This window comes from Hippoglossus stenolepis, chromosome 3, assembly GCF_022539355.2.
Source record: "Hippoglossus stenolepis isolate QCI-W04-F060 chromosome 3, HSTE1.2, whole genome shotgun sequence".
NCBI classification, from domain to species: domain Eukaryota; kingdom Metazoa; phylum Chordata; class Actinopteri; order Pleuronectiformes; family Pleuronectidae; genus Hippoglossus; species Hippoglossus stenolepis.
This window is the reverse complement of record NC_061485.1, coordinates 25,146,782-25,164,975: the sequence shown is the minus strand read 5'-3', so window position 1 is coordinate 25,164,975 and position 18,194 is coordinate 25,146,782.

Below are 18,194 nucleotides of genomic sequence, written 5' to 3'. Positions count from 1 at the left end.
CAAGGCTAAGCTGTCTATAATCAACCTATATGAATGTCATCAGTTACATATCATTACCACATATACACACTGCTAGGTAACTATTGCAACAAAAAGAAGTCATTCTGCGTGTGTCACAATGTTGCATCACATCCATGGACATGTTTTTGTTTATTCATCTTTTTTCATCACAAAGAGATCCCTCAGAGACTGAAGTCTGTTTTACAAGCAGGCTCCATCTATGAATAAATCACTAAAAGCAAGTACAGAGACAAAACAAAGAACAAAGACGCAATGCAAAACATTACCATAGTCACTGTGAGGATGATGAGAATAACAAAGAGGCAACTGAGGTGTTGGAAATGACATAAAAACCTAGATGACCCACAATTTTCTCCTATTAAACAGAGGTTTTATTACTCGGCCCCAAACACCTTAGAGATGCATTATCTAATGATATAGCTATTCTAGATGACATTGCCCTTGCTTCCAATGAAACAGTCAGAAAATTTGGGAGTTATCTTTGAACCTGATTTGTCCTTTGATTCTCACTTAAAACAAATTTGTAAGACTGTCTTCTTTCACTTACGTAACATTTAAAAAATCAGACATGTTACATCCAGACTTGATTATTGTAATTCGTTATTATCAGGCTCCAGCAGTAAGTCGTTAAAGACTCTGCAGCTTGTCCAAAATGCCGAAGCATGTGTCCTGACAAGAACCAAGAAAAGAGACCACATTTCTCCTGTATTAGACTCACTACACTGGCTTCCTGTTAAATTTAGAATACAAGCTCCTCTCCTGTGAAATCATCTCCCAGGTTCAGTTCAGGAGGCAGACACCATCTGTACGTTTAAGAGTCGGCTTAAAACTTTCCTTTTTGATAAAACATATCGTTAGAGCTGGTTCAGGTTTGCCTTGGACCAGCTCTTAGTTATGCTGCTATAGGTCTAGAATGTCGGGGGCCACATGACACATGGATCTTCTCTTTCCTCTTCTCCCTCATTATCACATTAATATCTCATCAATATATCACTGACTTGACGTCCTCCCCGGAGTCCTTGTGCTTTACCGTTTGCAGATCATGGATAATGATGGTGGATCGCGAATCAGAGATAGTGATGGCGGATTGGGATCGTATTGGCAGCTGATCGTGGATAGTAGGGGTGGATCGAGGGTTAAGGGCAGAGGATGTCGCACTCTCCGTTAAGCCCTATGAGACTAATTGTGATTTGTGAATATGGGCTATACAGAGGGAATAACAGACACATGTAAGCCATATAAGAGAAAGGTGTATACTGGAACATTTTGCAACTCAGAGTGGTGATCATTTCAGTAGGTTTGTTTTCCAAAACAGAACACAACCAATTCAGATTTCTTTACAACATAAATACCAATATGCAAAATTAACTAATTCATTTCTTAACTAATGAAATTGTACTTGCTATGCTACACTACACTACATTATACTATACTGCGCCATGCTATGCTACACTACATTATCCTTTGTCATACTATGTCATACTATTCTGTACTATGATATGCTACAGTACACTAGCAGCAAAACATGTCCTGAGCTTTTACCTGGTAATTTGATTCACTTGCATTAGCATAGGTGTTATTTGGATATAATAGGTTTGACACCTTAGTAACTACTATATCTATTTACATCGATGACTACTCATGATGTGTCTGGTTCCCGCAACGACTACTGATGATGTAACAGTTTATAACTAACGTGGCTAAGATGAGCCGCGATAAACCGTCAGAAGTGTGGCTTCACTTTAAAAAAGACAACTTACAGAGTTTAATGTCCTGCGTCTCCGAGCCCGAGTGTGTCATCTTCAGCTAGCGCTAGTAGCACCTCGCTCGCACCTCCACTAGAGCTAGGGAGAGCGAACCGCGACGGCAGCGAGATGCCGTTCTCGCTGGCATTCAAGGGAAAGCTGACTAACATGACTTGTATGAATTATGTGGGTAGGTTTCCTATAAATAAGACGTACAACAAGCAGCTCAAAATGTTATTATCCACAAATGGTTCAACTACTGTACTTTTTGTTATCTAAACATTTGACCTCTTTTTTTTTTACCATTTTGGAAACGAAATGTGGAATCAATAAGAACCAGAATCGATAAGCAGACTCGGAATCAATAAAATGTAAACGATAACCCTAACCCTAACCCCCCCTATGCTCACGCTCTCCCGTGGCTTTGTAAAATCGGATTTTTGGCAAGATATTGAAAATCTAAATTGCGTTGACCCTTTAGCCCACAGGTAACTCAGTGGGATGCCTCCAACCTTTTTAAACCTCAGCATATATATAAAGGGCAAGCAGGGGTTTTCAGAACAGCTTTGTTGACAGTTACATTTTTTCTCCACACATTTTGAGAATTTGTTTCTCTATGTAACCTACAGTTTACATCATCCCTCTTCTGGAGAAGAATCTCACTTTCTTTCTTGCTTTCCAGTGAAAGACCACAATTTTTGTTCCTTCTGTTTGCCACATCCCCCAGAGCTCTCAGCTGTGTGCCCTATTTTTAGAGAAGCACTCTGGCAATTTAGCTGAACAATGTGAGTTGCATCTTTGCTTCCATGTGATCTGGTGGGATGTTGAATACAGCCATTACATTTGCATTGTGTGTGTGTGTGTGTGTAGCCTATATTTTCGGACCTAAAAGCCTCCCGTAGGTATTGATACATACATCAACATCCTCTTCACTGTAGAAAAAGAAAGAAGCATCTGTAACATATTTCTGAAAATCCACACAGAAAAACAATTGAGCCATAAATGGATGAAAAACTGAGTTTTTCTCAGGTAGAGAAATAACTTCTGTGCACCACTCTTAATTTTAAGACTAATCCATTCTCAGATAGATTTCCTCGCTGCATACAGAAAGACTGTGAGTGTCCCGTCTATTGAACTGCATTACTATATTAACAGCCAGGCTGGGTTAATTAAATGGAAGCCCTGTCGTGTCCAGTAAGTCAGTGGAAGGAGGTTCAATTAACTGCTTAATTAGAAGCAGAGCTTGCATGAAACATGTGAACTCTTGTGGCCCATCCAATTTATTGATCAATGTCCTCTAATAGAATTAACAGTCGCACAAAATGAAAGAAACCATCAGAGACACAGAAAAGAGGACATGCATTGATCAGAACATCATGAATAAATCATGTTGTTCCTGCTTCTTTGAGTCTCTTATGTTCATATTGTCCTTGTTGGCTGAACAAGAGACATCATCATCTGCACGTCATGCGACAGATCACTTAGCCCTGAAATATGAAAGAAACAATTGAAGAGCACCATCCCCCTGTCCTACATGAATAAACATAGTGGGCTCTTCTTCAGCGAGACGCCAGATGCAAGCATGAAGGCGAGTAGAAAGAGGCTGTGCGCTGTACTCAGAGGAGTCCTACATGGGAGGAGGAGGGTTTGATGAATAGGTCAAGAGCCATTACAGTGACATTGACAAAAAGGCAGGAAGTGCAGTCATCATCTGGAGAGAAGGGGGTGTATTAGAGGTGATAGCTTTGCCCAGCGTCAGGTGAAATGCAGAGATCTGGGAGAAGTAAACAGCAGACTGGGTGTTTCGTCATGGGGCTGCTTCGTGTGAGCTGAGGGTTTGGAGCCAATGTGACTGAAGAGGAGATGAAAACATCTTATATCAATGCCTGGGTGAAATAAATAACAATGTAACTACACACATGCATGTGCACACACGCACTCAAATGCACACACACGCACTCAAACGCACACACACGCACACACACACACAAACACACACACACACACACACACACACACACACACACACACACACACACACACACACACACACACACACACACACACACACACACACACACACTGTGCATGCATGCAGTGTAGCTAAAGGAAACATTTAAAGGATACATCTCCATTGTTGTCCAAAACTCATTGAGTTACATTGTTGCATGTTTCTTCATTACAATGAACACACACTTGGGTTAATTTTGAATTAATACCACATAGACAGTTATACTACTTACTTGAACTAATGGAATAAACAATATATCTAAATCTGTCTAAATATGTAGTTTTAATGACTAAAATGTAATAGAAATTACAAAACTATACAAAAGAGTTAGTTTGGAAAGGGAGGGTGAGGTCACCACTAGATGTCACTAAATTCTACACACTGAACCTTTAATGTAAGTTAATTTTGTTCATTTTCTATTTATATAACATTTAATTTATGTATAATTTACCAACAGATCCTAATTTATACATCCAGCCGTTACAAAGCAAACTTAAGTCTGCCACCTATTCACTCCCTTTGAGCTCGATTTTGGTCTCGACCAACTCAAAAGGAAAATATATGATATTTTAGCATTGCTGCTAAATGCTTCACTGTGCTCACCGGCACGATGCTAATATATCTTATCCACACAATGCTTGTCTGTCTGCTCTTTGTTTCTGGGCAGGTAGCGTGGTTGCATGCCGCAGATATGCTGAACCAAAAGAGTAAAGTTGCAGTTCAAAAACCAAAATAATATTGTAAAAGATGCCTATAAAGCATCAAGTTGAAGGTAGCTGCTGGTTTTTAATGACCATTCTTTGTGGGTTTGTGTCAACACCTCTCACTTAAAGGTAGACATGTGAGTCATTTAGAAAAATATGTATTATAGCTGCTTTAATGTAGTAAACACTTAAGTCCCATATTGAATTGCTGGTTTTAATTACACGAACAAAAGGTGTAAAAAGGAATTAAAAGTGTAATAAATCCCCACTTCTCACTTTTCATAAATCACACTGAAGCAGAGGGTTTCAACCTTTTAGCTGAAGAGCTAATTATATTTTGAGAAGGTTTGCCATAAAAACACAGTTTGCTTTGGAGATTTCTCCTCAGTTTTGTATTTATTATACAAAGTGACAGAGTGAAGACTTTGCTTTGAAATGTTTGAAGTGTCGCATCACCTTAGCAGCAGAGTGGAGAGCTGTGGTGGTGTGTGTGTGTGTGTGTGTGTGTGTGTGTGTGTGTGTGTGTGTGTGTGTGACGTGGGTGTGATGTCCTGCCACGTCACATTCAGTAACATCTGTCAGGAAAGATATAGTGCTATTCTGATTCATCCCATTTTAAGCCAAAAAGCATGAAATGCAATTCATCCTCTGAGCGCAGACACATAAATATAAATAACTTTCACAACTTCCCTTTCGTGAAACTTCTTCTGTCTGTGCTCATGTTCCTTGTACTGTCAGACTGGCACATCTGCCTCGCACACTGCATCTTCTGTCAGAGAACCAGGACAAAGCAGTCAGCTGTTCCCCTGCAGGCACATGTACGCGCTCAGCTATCTTTGAATTTTCATATCACCGATACACACAAAGCTGCATGTGTCATTGTGAGTGTGAGAATCAGGGACAGCGTTTGCCTTCAGAGCATCTTTGATCCCCCTTGTGCGGCTGTCACAGTCCATCGTGTGTTAGGAGGATACAGGATATTTCAAGATTAAAAGAGTAAAGTCGTTTGATGGATGAAAGAGCTAGAAATCAAACAGTAAAATGGTCATTATCAACATTGATGTCTCATCACTATCCACACTGAGCGTTCATATCCACAATCATGTATAACAGCTGGGAACGCTCATCACAGGTAGACACTTTCCTTTAGTCAGCCTCATTTCATCGATGAAGCAAAAAAAAACCATTTAGCCCGTACAGATAAATGAGAGGAGAGGTAAGAAGATGAGACGGCTAAAAAATGATGTTATGAAATTTTAATCTTTGATGGCTTTAAAAAGATTTTCTTTTTCCGAACAATAATTAGGACTAATCATTCTTTAATAAAGGTGCTTCTCCCCTATATATGCTCATGCAGAATTTTTATACCAGGACATCAGTCGGTTACAGTCATTAATTTAGGATTGTAACATTCTTTTTGCATTCAGTGGTAATGTAGTGTAAACTCCTGTCTCCTGCATGGAGTGTTTTTGGGCACTTTTGTGTCTTTATTTCAAACATTAGAGAAACAACAGTGAGGAATAATGGTCTACACTTAATGGCTATACTCCAAGGTGAGGTGAAAATACAGCTCCCATTGAGAGAGCATAAATCATCAGATCATAAATGATCTGTTTTTGTATTGTGTTGATGACCACTCAAAACGCTACAGTACGATTTGCCATTTACCTGTTCACGCACAAATTCACTTTCTCTAACATACATAACTCATGCAATGCCCAAGGCACACGGAATGAATGAGCCGGGGATCAGACCACCAACGTTCTGGTTAGTGGACGACCCGGTCTATCTCCTGAGCCGCCCACAAGGGATTTGCGTACCCTATACTAATACTTTGATTATTAGTATACTACATGTTTGTTAAGTGAGACTCACTGAGAGCTGTCGATGTGGAACATAGACTGTATATTCAGATGAACGACTGGTCTCCACTTCCTCCCACTATCCAGGAATGAAGCCAAAATGTCCTGAGCATGAATGCTGCCATCTTGGGCATTTGGAACCAGAGTCTGTGTAGCAATGTGGGGATGGAGTCGCTGTAGTGAGGTCCCACCAACACATGTCATTGTGGGCCTTCAGCGTCCATCATTTCCATCATGCCACATGTCAACCATTAATAACATTATGTGCAGCTTTTATATTCACACAAAAGATCAACACAAAACGTCATATTGTTTTACACCTTGACTATCTAGCAATAAAGAACAACTTTGATCCATGGTCGACCTCAACTGTGACACCCTGATGTAGATCCAGCAGCACAGTAACTGTCTATAATGCTCATGTGACACATTGTATATTTTTACATAAGAGAATTTGTATCCCAAATGAACAAAAAGCGATTTTCTGGAAATAGAATCAAATGAAAGGATCATTAAATTAGCTGCAAAGAGATGAGGTGAAGGGCAATGTACTATTCCACGACATCTTGCATAATATATGTGATGAACTTGTACAGGGCGGAAATTGTCTTTCTAAAATTATTAAGTGGAATAAAGGGAAATGTGTTTGAATGGGTGGTGAGGAGTAATTGCATGCCCCTGATAGCCAAATTTTTACCAGATATTTATATTTTTTCACTTTCTGTGAAAGATTGAATTAGGTTATATTTTGTACCTTTGTGACTCAGTTAATTCAATCTCACAGCAAACACCTAACCAAAGTTTGGATAATTATAATTCTCCACGTAGTATTTTGCAAAATCTGAATAAATAGAGTGTTTGAACTATATACTAATAGATTTTGACAAATACAATAAATAATGAGTAATTTCATCATATGTTGCCACATGTGTAAGATACTGTAAGATCCTGAAATTCTGTATCTGCCTTTAAGGCAAATAGTTATATTACAAAACAAATCAAATTGACACAACAGCTAAAAGTTATTACATTTGTGATTAGTATTGTGGTTAGATTGACATTTTCAGAAGTTATAAATCTGCATATTATGTATAAATTACTGAACCATCTTGGGATAACTTAACTCTCTATAGTAAACACTCATTAGAATAATCTTATACATGGTGCTATGCAGAAATCTAGTCAGTGATGACAAAAACTTAACCAAAGCAAAATACAGAATGCACTTGGAGCAGCTTATACCCTGGTGAAGTTCAGACTCAGAGAACTAACACTGAGGTCAGCCGTGATGTGTTCCAGAAATCTCACTGTGTCTGAGACTGAGCCAGCACACTCAGACCTCTCACTTCGATTTCACACATTTATCGTATGATTCATTCAAACAAACAAAAAAGTAGAGTAAATTATTTCATCTCATCTCCAGAGTCACGAGTTCTGAGGGTAAAATAAAGTTGTATGTAGCTGATGGACAAAGTAAAGGCTGTAATGACAGAGAGAAGTGGCAATGCAGTGTCCTAAGTCCTGAGTCCTTCCCGTTAATAACAATAAACAATACATTTTTATATCCCCAATGACAACAGACACTGACATATTTGCATTTTGAGTTTTCTTTATGATTCCTGCTACTTAGACCCTGAAGTCAGGTTGAAGCGGAACAGAGGGAATGATGGACTGAAGCGAGTCTGCTGAACACAACCTACTGTGGTAGAGAAGAGTCAAGAAGTCTGCAATATGTTACACTGCAATATCTCAGAAATGTTTGCTAACATCAGTGATCATAAGCCTCTGGTCATAACACGAGCAAAACACGAGTTATGTATTTATGTCATATGAATTAAACGTTTCATTTGTGTGTCATCTATGCTTTTCATTCAAAGTGCTTTGAAGGTCGTGTGTCGGATTTAGGAGACAGAAATGGAATATGATGTTCAAAATTCAGTTTTCATTAGTGTTTGATCTTCTGAAACTAAAATGTTTATATTTTCATGAGCATGTCTTGTTCCTCAAAGTCTGACTTGTTGCACCACCATGTTTCGAGCGTAGCCCAGAACAAACACACAAACCAAACACTGGCTCGAGATAGAGCCTTTTGCATATTTTGTATAACTCCCGAATAAATTTTTTTAATACCTACGTAGATTCTGCCGCATGCTTAAAAGAGGAGGATAAGATGAGGGGTTTTCAGTTTCTTGCAATTTTCAAGATTACCACGAGGTGCCACTAAATTCTACACCCTGAACATTTAATGTACAAAGCCAAATATTTAACATGTGACTGGTCTCACCATAACAGGTTCATCAAAAAAGAGATGGAGATATTAGTCATATTTAACACAGACCTGAGAAGAGCTTCACCTCAAACTGTGCGGTAGTGTGCAGACTTAAATAAGCTGTAAGTGCTAACATTGTACTTTCAAAAACAAAATTAATGTTTATCTGGACTTATCTGAAAAATGTGATTCCAATATTCACATACTTTTAGTTTTGATTTGGATTTATCCAACTCCTGAGGACAGAATCTTCTAATTAACTTTTGCTTCTATTGATGTTTAACTCTCTTCATTAGCTAGTCACTAAATGTTTGCCTGTCATTAGATGCTGGGCATTTGGAAAGTATACAGTGGGCTTATCTGTTATTAGCTGCAAGCTGCTGAAAATTGGGTGAAGAGACCGAAAAACACTGTACTTAAAATGATTGATTGTAAAACTACACCAGTTGGCAGAGTCGGTCTGGTACTGTTAGAAACCATTTTCCTATTATACATTGTCAGTTTTAAGAAGGGCATGTGCCTGAGACGTTACGTACCAGGGAGATGTGTGGACATTCTTGGCCTCTGATTTTCATCACTTCTGTCTAGCACCTTGTGTTAATTCATTTTGGATGTGTGTGTTTTTGTTCATCCCTCCATCCATTATCTAAAGCTTATCCTTTGTGGGTTGGGGGGAGCTGGAGCCAATCCCAGCTGACATTGGGCGAGAGGTGGGGTACATTCTGCAGGACGCCAGTTTATCACAGAGACATATGGAGACAAACCATCATTTATACTCACATTCACACTTATGGTCGTTTTAGAATCTCCAATTGACCTATTCCCCAACCTGCATGTCTTTGGACTGTGGGAGGAAGCCTGGAGAAACCTCCCCAGAGAAAGACCCCGGCCAAACTGGGATTCAAACTGGGATTCAAACCGGGAACCTCCTTGCTGTGAGGCCTCCTGTGTGTTTGTATACATTCCCAAAAAAATGAACAATGCAGCTTTGATTAGTGCTGTAATACAGTGTTGGTTTGTCTGTTCGTTGTTTATACATCATAATGTAAGAGGAGGCCTCATGAGTATTTTAATATTCACAGCTGAAATAACTGCATGAATGAATTCTCATTCCTATTCAATATCAGCCCAGACTGTTTTTAGTATTCCTCACTGTCAAACATTATAATCCTCCAACCACAACACAGGCTATCTTCGAGCTGCGGTGCTGTTCTGTTCCCTCTACAAATGACTGTGAACTCAAGTGTGGTGTTTACATTGTAATTAAGAAGCCAGACCTGCTGTAATTCTGTACATGCATCACAACACTCATTAACACCCAGTGGAGCTATCTATGGACCAGTGTGCCTGTTTATGCTCAGTAACTTCTGCTCTGATTCTCCCTACAGACACTGTGTTTACTCATTGAGGCTGTTTGACATGCAGCGCAACATCTCAGGATACAGCCATGCATCATGTTTTCATCCCCACTCAAACACATTTGTTCAAGCGGGGATGAAAACACATTGTTGTGGGGCTCTGATCCCATTAGAGGATACGATAACAAGATTTAAAAAAAAGATAAAGCTCCCAAGCTTTACCCAGATACAGATGAAAAACGTTGAATATCTCCCAGTCACAGCTTTCATGCTGTCCCTCAGAGACCCTGACCCTCTGGAGGACAGGGGAGAGGAAAGGAGTGGTCCTCGACACATTTAGGTGGGGAGGGTTTGAGGTCTTGTCTTTAACAGAGTAAGTATCTTGTTACTCTCTTCATCTGTTCATCTCTTACCCTGGACAAGTTGTCTTGGGTGAACAGGTTGACAAAGGGGGGTAGCAAGAAAAAACTAAACATACAGAGGTAAAAGATAAGTGAAATGTAGGTGATGACAGACAGCATATTCTCTAACTCTGGCTGGTTACCTCTGTCGCATTTCATATCTCTTCCCACATTTCTTGTCTATGTCTGCACTGCAATGGAAAAAAGCAAAGAAAGATCTAAGCATGTACGTTAAAAGTAGGATTGGTCTTGTTTATTACAGTCTGCAAGAGACACAGACAATGGCTTTTTCTTATTTTTTCCAGATGACTTTATTCATTGATGGCTATCGGGACATGAAGAGGATTTTAACAAATAAAATAAAAAGTGTTTCAGAAAGAACCTACCAACCTTACCTTTAAACATTGCAGTTGCATCAAACCCTAAAATAGCCTCAGTAGAGGTGCCATTGCTGACAAATGTATAACCCACCTGAGCACTAATCTGTCCCAAGATGGGGAGAGGAGGTGATATCAGAGACTGTAGAATAACATGGATGTGATGGTCAGGACATTATTCATAGTTTTCATTGAAATGTTCCCGAGTTATCACACCGCATGCCTTAATGCTATTTAAGTGAAGACAGGTTCTCCAACATAAAGCGATACATTTTTTTTAAAATTTCTAATAAAACATATGAAAGTATTTTGTTATTATATTACCTGCCTGGGGAGGTTTAATTGCACCATGGCTGTGGTTAAATAAAGATAAAGAAGTGATTTTTTCCCCTCCATGATCCAAATTAGTCAAAGTGAAATTGGCTTTTATAAGCTTTTGATTTGAAAGAACATGTATTCTTTGTCCGTTCTCTATTTTAATCCTCAAGAAAATATTTTTTTAATTGAACCTTGAAGTTGTGAAGCTTTATGAATGCTGCATTGAACTTCGGTCATAATTGAGCTTCTACATCCTGAGTATTTTCATTCTTCTAAACATGAACCTCAAATGACAGAGGAAAAGAAGGCAGAGATAAAAAAGATGGCAGATTAGGAGCTGGATTCCAATGTTCCTGGAGGATGAGAGACATTTAAGGCTATGGTTGCCTCAGTGGACAGAACTCACTGACCTACCTGCACTCTTGCTGCTGGGGACAAATTGTGTGTGGTCTGCATCCTCAAATACTCTCCCTACAGTCTTCCTCCAGCTCTGCCTCATCCGATGATAGACAAGCTGTGTTTGTGTTAGTTTGTGCCTCAGAGATTCTACTGAGGGTTAGCTGGGTTATTTTTAAAGGTTAAACCTTGTGTCGTTCATGAGGTCAAGGCCAGTTAGCCTAAAGTAAGGGGATTCTGTCAAAAGCGGAAATGTAGAAAAGGCCTTGGAACATATCGAAAAAAGATGTAGGGCATAGAAAGTAAATTCTCTGTGGCTCAAAAGAAAAAGCGAAAAAACACGTTTGGATGTTGTGAGTTGCAGGGATTGTGTATGATTGTGATGTTTCTCCTGTGACTTCTCAACCTTGCAGAGTTACAGCATGTGAAAATAACTCTATATTTTGAACAGTGAGGACTGTAGTTTGTTACAGAATACGGCCATGAAACCCAGGGGCACAATTAGTCTTCATTAGCGATAAACAGGTCAACTGTGAGATCATCCTGATGTTCATGCATTTAGAACTCGTGGATGATGATAAGTTCAGAAACAAGCACGTGCCCTTCGATAAGTGATCAGTAACCAACAATCATTTACTACAATAAACACTGCTGTTGTTGTGTAGGTGCTCTCTTATTACCATGTTGTCATCTCCATTTCTTTGTTAGTCAGCAGGATTACACAAAAACGAATGATTTCCATGAAATTCTGTGGAGGGGTGGGACATGGCCAAAGGAAGAACCCATTGGGCAGATCTGAATAAATGTGCAGATCCAGGAATACTCTTTTCATTTCCTCTGCAGCATTTCCCACATAATCATTTTAATCTATGGCGGTAATGGAGGTGCATGTGCACGCTCACAAAGGTCCCTCTCACATGCAACAGATTACCACAGTCTAGATAATTAATTTGAAACAGTGCTTTGACATGGCAACATAGGGCATTAGCCTTGGTGGAGGTATTTGCTCTCAGAGTGCCCTTCTACTTAAATATGAGTCACAGCTCATACTGTCTGTGCACTGAAACTATAAGTCAACAAATATCATCAGTGTTAATGAATTTCATGTTAATTGTATCATTTTGTAAAATTTGTACACTAATGAGTGTTTACTATGAATTTGTGGGCATTTTATAGCCAGGACAGAGAGTAAGCTGAGAAGTGGGGGAGGACATGCATAAATGCCCATGGGTCAGAATCAAACCCAAGCCTCTGCGGGTTGAGGCCTTGCCTCATTGGGGCGGCAGCTCTACCAGGTGAGCTATACGCTGCCCCAATTGTACATTTTATTGGGAATAATTTCTGTACATTTTCTCAAAATTAAAAAACCCACAAAAGGTAACTCCATCATCAAACTAAATAAAAACACGTTACAAGATTGCATTACAGAAGATCAGCCAGCTAGTGCGAGCTTGACTATGTGACCCTCATCTTGCATGTTGCAATGGTCTGCGAAGAGTTTCCAGACTTGGGTGGAGCTTTACACTGATGTAACATAATAATTACGATGACACTGTAGAGGGGATCAGTCACATCATTTACTGTATATCCAAAACTGAATTGTCAGTAGTGTCTTTTATGTTGTTGTTTTTTTTAATCCTGGTAACTAATTGCTCCATATGATGTTACTTTTTTTGGATATGCTCATGGCAATGATTCTCCTAAAGCATAACATTTTTCTTTCCGGCACAAAAGGTTTAAACAAAGTGGTGTTAGCTAAGAACGGAAACAGTAGATGCTGACTATATGACATGTATTTTGTTGTTGGTTTAACACTGGGAACATTCAATTTAAACTAAGTGATTTGTTTTCGTAATTGCCTCTTAGCTCAGTCATCAAAATAATAATAAATCTATCATTTAGATAATTTGACTCACAATCATTGACATCACTACCTTACACACCCGGATTCATTTTATTCAGAATATGTATTCAGATCAATTATATAAAAAGAGTTGGGGTTTATTTATATACTTATTTATTTAAAATGTTAAATTTGGTTACACTACACCAATGCACTGATCTTTGGTTATTTGTACACATTTGATATATCCTCCTAATTGTATGTCACATGAACATAAAACTATACATATTTGTATCATATGTCAGTATGCATATATACATGCATACATATACACACACAGAGACAAAATTGAGAGTATCAACACTAAGACAGGAGAAAGAGACATGAACAATAAAATGTGTGGTTTTCATATTCATCCCATTTATACAATATCAATCAGCCCACATGTTTCAGCTCTGATCCATGTTTTTACCAACACTAATGGTACATGAGATGAAGAGTCAGGCCCAGTGGCCATGTGAGCTTCCCTTGCTGTTGTGTTAGCATCATCCTGCTGTTTGTTATCATCATGCTGTGGTGCAGAAAAACATAATATGCATCTGCTGGTTTCAGTCACTCCTGTGTGCCACTGATGATTCATGATTCTTGTCCACGTCCTGACCATGCACAGGCAGCCATGGTTGAAACCATGTAGCTCAAGTATTTGTGCACAGGATGAATTATGATTTATATCAAGGTTCTCTTTGATGGAGAAAACCAGAGGAAACTGAGTTTGATGTCAACCTGAGATGAAAACAACAATGTTAAAGTTGCAGCAGCCTCTGATACATTGCAGCCATTGAAACTTGAAGTTGGTGCCTATTAAAAACTACTTCAGCATTAGGAGGGTTTGGCCCACTGGTCCCGTCGCACAGCATGTGATGAAAGGATTGACACTAACATCACCTCCGGGTCTCCAGTGGCTTTTGCGACACATTAAAACGCAGCTGTTGTGAGATAATGAGCGTCTGTAGCACAAATCTGTATCTTTACTTGGCTATTTTTATCTTAATGAGACATCTAAAGCTGAAAGACTTGTTTACTTGTGTACATCGCTAACAATGTCTTCATCATTAGTGAACTCCAGTCATGAGTGACGTTTTGTTTTAATCATTTTTGTAACTACAGGTCATGAAATAAAAAAGTGTATGGCACGGTGAGCCCATACAGACACTTTCACAGTTTCTATTTCAAAAGGTGTATTTGATTTGGCATTTCGTCCCTTTTTGCTGCAGAGCCTGATCAACTGACTCACACAGACAGTTATAAACCTCAGTGGAACGTGGCAGCACCATTCACTCCCCTCAGGAGAAAAAAAAATAATCAGACAGACAAAGAAGATAATTGCAGACCCTACTCATATTAAATATTGAATAGTAGCTCCTATGGTGCAGATACTTAAAAAAAAAGAGTAATTTTTCTCAACATTAGTTCACATTCACTATTGTATGTAAACACAAATAAGCATACATAGATGGGTGGATATGAATATTAGAAGATATACTGTATTTATTGTATATGCCTATTTACATGCATTTAGTGTCTCAGGTTTAATTTTTGTTTATTAATCCCCAAGTGAGACGCAAGTTATGACATTAAATTACTTCAAATAGGCTACTGAATATTGCATTTTAATACAAATGCTGATAAAGGTATAATAATTGTCATGCTGTGGAATATTTATAGTGATGTTTTCCTTTTAATCTTAGCTATAATGTGTCCAAAGAAAATGTCCTATCATGCTAAATGCTTATGTATCATATGAGTGCTAAAACTCAAATGATTGTGAGAGGATCTACAGTGGGAATCAGCACAATGCCGCAGACACATCATCATCCTGCTGTGGCAACAATATGATACCACTGTGATTGACTGTACGAGGTTAGGAGATCAGTAGTGGTGACAAATAAAACACATTTAAAGAATCATTCTTTCATGCCCTATGAAATGTCCTGAAATTATAAAATCCTGTATAAATGTCAATGTCATTGTCCCTCATAAAGTGGTGAAGATGTGTCATCAATGAGCTCTCAAAGCATTTCATATAACTGGTAATTCTGGTTTCCTCTGTATTCACAATATTCGTACTTCAATATACAATGTGCCTCAAATAACAAAACACCATGTGAATAACTATAACAAATGTATATGTTTCCCACTCATTCTAAACCTGAATATGCTAAACCTGAATAATCACATTTCCCCTTAACTAACATGTTTGCATTTCTCAGATAAGACTAATTAAATGATAAGTAATCGTCATTGTGCCATTTCTGCTCTAACCTTGGCTCTTTCTGTTACGACCAAGCTGCTCTTGATCTTCCACACTGTGAGAACTCCAACGCCTCTGTATGTGCTATTGTGACAGAAGGACTGGAATCATCATTAGTAGACGTCAGTGGGTATGAGGTGTGAATAGGTGATGGCCGTGAGTGGAAGTGTTCATAGAAGGAAAGCATGAGTGGAACAGCATCTCCGAAGGTGAATTAGCTGTGACCTTGTGAAGTGATGGAAACACTACTGTATGTGTATGTGTGTGTGTGTTTGTGGTATAAATGTGATGTAAAGTGAAGGACAGCTGTTCAAGTTGAGCTAAAAATGTATTCCATTTCGCAGATGCCATCAATACATCCCAACAACTCTGAAGTTGTGCTCATGTTAATGTGAAGCGAGGAGCTCCAGCAGAATCCCATGGCCTGCAATGAGGTGCATGTAAGAAAATCAGACAGGATCAGAAACAAATGAGATAAAAGTCCAGAATGTGATTGTGCTTTAAAAGATCTCCTATGTGCAAAATGTTTTTGCTCAACGGCATCAACATTGAACTTCAGCACCTTAAATGAGTGGCTCAGAATAAATTTTTCCTGGCATACAATTTGCAGCTGTCCTTCGGTTTTTGTACATCCAGTCCTGTGCTGTTATTTCAACAGCCAAGGACACAATTCATGCGCCGCCATTATGCTACTGTATGAAAGACTAATATGTGGGAGCAAGGCGAGGCATTGCAGACTCTGAGCTGCTTTGATTGAATGTTAATTTCCCACAAAGATTGTGACAATATAGCATGACAGTGCTACTTCTGAAAGGAAATTAATTTATAGTCTGTTTTTCAATCATGTGTTTTTATTTTATTTTCCTATTGATCAATGACACAGTGCAGTGATCGTTTATACACTAATGAAGAGGCAGACAACATGTCCACCCATGCGTCTCCCTAATCTCCTGGGATTGTCCCAGCAGGTGGGGGCACCAGCAATACACAGATTGCTTCAGCCGCACCAAAATTATGTCAACCAATGATCTGATCCTCTGATGACATGCACTGGCAGCAAGGATATGATGTTCGCAACAACCCCATAATCTAGTGGCATGTGTCCCTCTCACATGGTTTTGAATGTGGAGCAAATTGGATTGGAGATTGCGGAGGAGGCTCGGATCAGGGGATGAGCGAATGGCGGCACCTCTTGCTGCACTGCAGCCTGTGAAATCCAACATATTTGTACATTTCCAGTGAAAAACGACCCGTTAGTTCCCACTGCACTCTGTTGGACCTGCAGCCCAGAGAAATGAGTTTTGCCAAAGATGCCAGCACAAGTTCATGCTGATCTTTCTTCGTTTGACCAAAGCCATTACTGTTGAAACACACACGGCCAAAAGGGAGGAAGGGTGGGGGAGGGGGTCCTGGGAGCCAGTAATCTCTGCCGTCACATAGAGGAGCTGCAGATGTCAGGCCTGTCTGTCAGGCTGCCAAACACTCTTGTCTTGATGGCTCTTCATGTCCCTAAACGCCCCCTACCCCCGTCAACCGCATCCTCCTAAAAGATTGAAAAACACCACAAACAATGTTCCACTACTCTCCTTCTTTCATTACGTTAAATGTCATTTGGCTTTTTGAGTGCAGGTATGAAACACAGCTAAGAGAAGCATATACGAACTTCCTTGAATATTAAACAGGCCTGAATTTACAGATTAGAATTTTAGGCCTTGTGCGTTACTATACGTGTTTTTGCACTAAGCATAGCGATGATAGAAATGTATCTGGTAATTTATTAAATCGAAATGTATTTAATTCGTATTCTGAATCAGTTGGGATAGTAGGAGAATAAGGAACATTGGTATAAAAATATAATAAGAATTGTTTAAAAGCAAATGATAATTAATTATGTCTTCTGCCAAAATGGACTATACTAAACACTTTTATATTAGCAGTCACTCTTCCCCTTGTACAGAAGCGTATTGCTGTCATGCCAGAAAAATACAAAATCGTTCCGTATCACGTTATACCGCGAAACATATTCACATTGTTCTGGCTCCTGTAAGTTTTCAAAGTCTTATATAACATGAAACATTTCAAAGTTATCACGTTATAAGGGGAAAAATTATCAGAATATAACGTGATAGCGTTTCCTGTTATTATATAATCAGGTCTCGGGTGGAGATAAACTCCCCAATACATGCACAACTGCGTCTGGCTCAAAACATGACTCAAAACTAGGATGCCCCAGGGTTGAATTTTGTTTTAATCTACAAAACCTCCAAATTTTAGAGCAACATAGCCCTAACCAACAACATAGCCCCTAACCCTAACCCTATTTTACAATCATTAGTTTTAACCAGATCACATATGTTATTGTTCAACTTGCCAAAAGTGTCACTGTACAGCAGTCTGTATAAGTGTTTAAGTATGTAGGCTCTCAGGGAGAGATACAGCTCTATGGCTCCATCTGATGAGGTGGGTGGAATTAAGAAGTTCTCTTCCATTATAAGGCAACACAAGCTGAATACAGTTCCATCGCAAGGACAAGGTCCTCTCTGTTGGCCTTCTTCTTCACACGCCTCCACTGCTTCCC